Here is a 6269-nt window from a genome sequence, read left to right as displayed (position 1 = left end):
CCAACTTGCATTGAGAGGTGTGGCAGAGTGCAAGTTGTTGAGTGACACCACCCACCTAATATTTAGGGTGATCCTGTTTGTGACACATTTTACAGTAAATGGTATTCTCCGAGTTCAAGTTCTTGGATGGATTTGTGTCTCCATTTCGGTCACTATTTTTGCAGCACCTCTAAGCATTGTGGTCAGTAATTAATTATCATTTAATTTCATTAATTTCTTAATATCATACTTGTTATTAGCTTTGTGATTAATTATTATTGTATGTGATGCAGGCACATGTTATAAGAACAAAGAGTGTTCAATTTATGCCATTCAATTTGTCATTTTTTCTCACATTAAGTGCGGTTATGTGTTTTGCATATGGTTTATTTCTCAGTGATATATGTATTGCCGTAAGTACACCAGCTTTATCAGTTTGAATATAAAGTTAAAGAAGGGAAGGACAATCAAGAAAAGGTCGCCAAGGTGTGTGTCTACTATTTTATTTTATTTTATTTTTACATTCAATCAAGGTTTTTATGACTTTTCTCTTGTGATTTTCATGAATGCAATGCAACTTCTCTCTTCCTTCGGTGTATTTGGGTCGAGTCTTTCTTTGATTCCGTCTTGCTATTATGTGTTTAGGGAGAGTCTAGTTTATTTAATATATATATATATATATATATATATATATATATATATATATATATATATATATATATATATATATATATATATATATATATAGAGGTGGATATGATAAAGAAGATAAAGCAGCTAGGGCTTATGATTTGGCTACATTAAAGTATTGGGGGACATCCACTGCTACCAATTTTCCTGTAATTTACTCTATGTATCTTGATGCTTCACTTCAATCAATTAATTCTATATATTATTCTGTATCTATCACTATTTTTACAGATCATCATGTATTTGAAATACTAATTGAATTTTTTAATATATATTTTAATTAGAATTTTATTATTAGTTATTTTGTCTCTTTTCTAATTTTTTTTTATTGTGTATAAATTTATTTATTAATTAAAATAATTACACATGAATGAACAAAAAAATTTATTGTATATTTTATTTTTTTGTATTTTTATTACAAAAGTAATTTTTATTTTTATCAAAAAGGCAATCCTTCTATTAGTTGCATATTTTATATATTAGACAACACTTGTATGGTTGCATATCCAAAAGAAAAAGCAACACTTATATAGGTTGCATATCCAAAAGAAAAGGCAATACTTTAAAAGGTTGTATATTTAAAACTAATAGGCAACACTTTAAAGTATTGCAAATTCAAATTTATAAGCAACACATAAAAAGGTTACATTTTATTGTAAATAGGCAATATTTTTTAGTAGTGGTCAAAATATAAGAAAAGATAACATTGCAAAAGTGTTGTCTCAAACACACTTTTGAAGTGTTGTTATTTTTCAACTAAAGGCAACACTTACTAAGTGTTGTAAGTGTTGCTCTCAAAAGCAATGCTTTTGAAACAAAAAGGTGTTGCCTTGATCTAAGGCAACGGCTGCATATGCAACGCCGCCTAAAAACGTTGCCTTAGGTCCAAAAGTATTGCCATAGATCAAAAGCAACCTTTTGTCAGCCTTTAGGTAACACTTTTTAAATGTTGCCTCAACCTGAAAATGTTGTAGTGTATTTAGTTCAATTTCTATGTCAATTTGTCTTTAGTTCATATAATGAAAATACTTTATATGATTTGTGTTTTCAATGTAGGTTTGTTAAGATAATTTCATGGCTAGTAATGCTAGAGAAGACACACAAAGCAATAATATTGCTCCTACTGATAATGAAGTTGAAGTTCAGAGTAATGCTAATCCAACTTTAGAAACTCCACAACTAACGGATAATAATGCCTCAAATCCAGAAGGATAAACTCCTGTTGAAGGTGACAATAAGGCTAATGTTAAGAGTCTTATTGGGAGTATTTTGATTGTTTAAAAGTTGAAGGTGAATGGAAGGCAAAATGCAAATTTTGCAAGAGTGTGCTTAGTGCAAATATGAAGAATAGTACTAAGTTATTGAGAAACCATGTGGACCGCTATTGTAAGAGAATAAAAGTGGTGAACTCAAGGCAATCATCAATTGTTAAATCACTAGCAAAACAAGCACAGGTGCAAAAAATAAATGAAGATGGCTTTGTGTTTGATCCTTCAAAGACAAGAAAGTGTGTCGCTGAAATGATTGTCCTGCATGAGTATCCTTTGAGTTGTGTGGACCACCATCGACTGAGGTACTTCATAAACTTCATAAACTTCTATATATTGTGTTGTCTTTGTATGTTGACATATAAAATGCATGCATGTTTGTTTTATTTTTCAGCTTTTGTTATGTTCCTTGTCCCCATACAAGTGAAGTTCTTACTCAAACATTGATGAAAATATTGTTAGAATGGAATGTTGATAGAAAACTGTCTATTGTTATATTGAATAATTGTTCTACTAATGATGCTATGATAGATGAATTGTTGGGTCGGCTAGATTCTTCATTCTTGATGTTGGGAGGTAAATTGTTGCATATGCGTTATTGTGCTCATATATTGAATTTAATTGTGATGGATGGTTTGAGTATAGTTAAGGAAAGTATTGAAAATATTCGTAGTAGTGTATTGTATTAGACTGCAACACAGAAAAGGAACGAAACTTTTGTGAGTTGGTGTGCTAAAATAGCGATTTCATTTACTAAGAAATTGGTTCTTGATTGTCCGACTAGGTGGAACTCAACTTATTTGATGTTAGACACTGCATTGTTGTATAGAGCTATCTTTCCTAGGTTAAGACAAAAGGAACCCCAATATAAAAATTTGCCATGTAATGATGAGTGGAAACTTGCCAAGGAAATATGTGATAGATTGAAGTTGTTTTATGATGTTACTCAACTATTTTCTAGTTCTAAATTTTCGACTGCCAATCTTTATTTTACTTTGGTTTGTAAAATAAAAGTCTCATTGGATGAATGAAAACTTTCTAGTAATTCTTTAATTGCTAATATGGACATCTAGTATGAAGAAGAAATTTGAGAAGTATTGGGATGAGATTCATGGCATTATGGGTGTTGTTGCTGTTTTAGATCCTAGGTACAAGATGGTTGGGGTTGAATTTTAATTTGGAAAAATGTATCCAGATCCAATAGAATGTTCCAAGCAAGTTGATAGAATTTATCAGTTGTGTAATGAGTTGGTTAATGAATACAATAAAAAAAATGAGTTCTGATGTGTCACATGTTGGTACAAAAGAAATTGATGAAAGTGGAAATATAAGCATATTTGGAGGTGATGATTATATGGTGTATCTTAAAAGAAGAAAGATGACAAGGGGTTCATGTGTGAATGTTGAGTTTGATCATTATCTTGAGGAGGAAATTCATCCTCCAAATGATCCTAACTTTAATGTTTTGAAATGGTGGAAGAACAATCAAATGAAATTTAAAGTTTTGGCAAAAATAGCCAAGGATATATATGTCATTCTGGTATCCACTGTTGCTTCTGAATCTGTTTTTAGTACAAGTGGTCGTGTGATTTTTCCTCATCGCGGAAAGCTTAAAGAAAGCATAATTGAAGCTTCAATGTGTGGCCAAAGTTGGTTGTGGGCAGATTTAGGGAATAAAGGTGACATATTACTTAATATTCATTTATGTTAATTTTTTTCATAATAGTAATTAGTTTATTAATTGCTATCTCTTTTGATTTTTAGGTTTAAATCTTGATCTTCAAACCTTCAATGATGATGAAGATGTAGAAAGTGATCAAGAATAAGGATTGAAGACTTTTTAATATTTTAATGATGTAATTTCTTTATGTTTGTATTTTAATTTAGTTATTTGACATTGTATGAACTTTTTTAAATTTCAAGTTATTTGACATTGTATGAATCTTATGTTTGTATTTTAATTTATTTATAAATTTTAAGTATGTATCTTAATTTATATATGAATGTATAAAAATTAAAATGTCATTTAATTTTTATAGGGGCGAGTAGGGGTGGGGCGGGTATCCGTGGGGGTGGGCTAGGGTAGAGTCACCTACTACCCGCGGGTAGGGGTGGGGCGGGTAGTAGTAGAATGCAAGGAGGGTGGGGCGGGGTCGGGTAGGGCAAAAACCTATCCCAACCCGCCCCATTGCCACCCCTAAACCTGGCAGATTGTAGAACTCCATGAAGTTGGTTAACTAATTCTAACTCCCATTGGAATAGTACCCTTCTCCAATGAAAGTTCCATATCCACTCTAGTCCATCCCAGAACCCACAGTCTCCTATTACAGATCTGACATAATTTAAAACCGATAAAAGTCTTGAAAATACATCCTGCAACACATCACATGGTAGCCAATTATCTTTCCAAAAACAAATTTTTCTAGCATCTCCTAACTTTAATGATAAGCCTTTGACAAAAATATTTAGTTACTAAATGATTTCTAGTTTTTAGCTTTATAAATACATTATATATAACATAATTTTAACATGATTCCCAAAATTGTAAAATTACACTAATACCACTCTAACTTCTACCTTCACATCTAACTTCTACCTTCACATTGATATAGAGTTAACTCTAATGATAACCCTTTGACAAAAATATTTAGTTACTAAATGATTTCTAGTTTTTAGCTTTATAAATACATTATATATAACATAATTTTAACATAATTTCCAAAATTTTAGAATTGCACTACTACTACTCTAAGTTCTACCTTCACATTGATATAGAGTTTGAGCCACTGCAACCAATTAGGTATTATGGATGACCAGTTAGGTATCATGGATGATTAGCCAAGTCTCCTCCAAATTTTGTTTTCACTTTTGGTATATTTTTATTTCTCAATCTTTGGAATTTTTTTCTTTATTCTTTATTTCTTTTCTGTTTAATGTTTTTCAAGTCCTGTTTGGAGTCTTTCTCTACATCTATTTGGTTAATGGGGATGGCTATCAATTTCTTTTTATACTCTGATTTTTTTAAAAAATTATGAGGTAGTTGTTAATTTTCTTTTCTAGTTTATTTTCTAAGGTACAAACGTAAATATAGTTGTCAGCCAAAACTACAAATGTTTGTTTATGTCATTGTATAATGTATTTTTTCTTTTAATTAGAAAAAAGATTCACACATGATAAAAATAGTTTCACTATAAATATATATCATTTTTATAATAATTTTTATTTTATTTTGTGATATTTTGTCGCTTTTTGAATTAATATTATATAAGAATGAGGACTAATTCTATATTCGACTAGTAGAATTTTTCAATTTTATATTAAATCAAAACATACATATTTCTGTGTAGGCAAAGTATTCGAAGGAATTCTCTTATAGGAGTTTTATTTGATGGAGTTGTCTAAAATATTTATAAAATAGTCACAACTTATATTATTCTATATTTATTCATGAGCAACAAAAAATCTAGTAATCTATTTGTAACCCCATATATTAATAACCTGGGTAATGGATAACCAAAGTCTATGCCGATCCACCCTAGGCGGTGGTTGGCAGCCATATCAAGGTGGAAGAGCTGCTGTGCCAAAAATCTCCCATACGCACAAAACAAGGCTTGTGCATCCATCTGTCACGATTGTTTTTTTTCTTTGCGAGTTTTTCTACCTCCGTCCAGGGGTTTCTATTTGATTCACTGTTTCGGATCTCCTTTCCACAACAAATAGACTTTAAACTGTAATTTATTTTCAATTTTTATTCTCGAAGCTATAGGATTTGATTTGGTGAAAGTTCCTCAAGATTTGGAAGCCAAATGCACTAGTAGATTTTTGGCTCAACATAATCTATGAGATTTTTTATGCTTACAGTCAATAGTCATAACTTAATCGATGCAACTGAAAAATTGGATCTTCTATTAAGAGTGAAAAGGTTACTATTTTTTTTTGTTAGATTTTCAAAATTGCTGGAATTTGTTTATCATCTTAGGTTCTATTTCAATTTGGTTCATCTGTTTGTTTGATATTTTGTCTATATCTAATTAAATATGTGGAATTTGAAGTTTGCATTTCTTGAAAGTTCTATTACACCATGAAACTGGTGGTGGTTATTAAATGAAAAAAAATAAGAGATGGTTGAAGATTGATTTGAAGATGAAGATAGCATATTGAGACTCTATGAAAAAATAATTTAATTTTAATTTTATTTATGTCTTGTTCTTTTGTGCATGAGTCCTGCTAGGGAGGTCCGGGTACTAGGGATAATAAACATCTCAAACCACTTATCCCAAAAGTTTAAACTGATTTTGGAGTTTACCAAGGATCAAACTCTTGACTTTTTGG

The sequence above is a fragment of the Arachis stenosperma genome, chromosome 1 (genome assembly GCF_014773155.1).
Source record: "Arachis stenosperma cultivar V10309 chromosome 1, arast.V10309.gnm1.PFL2, whole genome shotgun sequence".
Lineage (NCBI taxonomy): Eukaryota > Viridiplantae > Streptophyta > Magnoliopsida > Fabales > Fabaceae > Arachis > Arachis stenosperma.
This window is presented reverse-complemented; position numbering follows the sequence as displayed.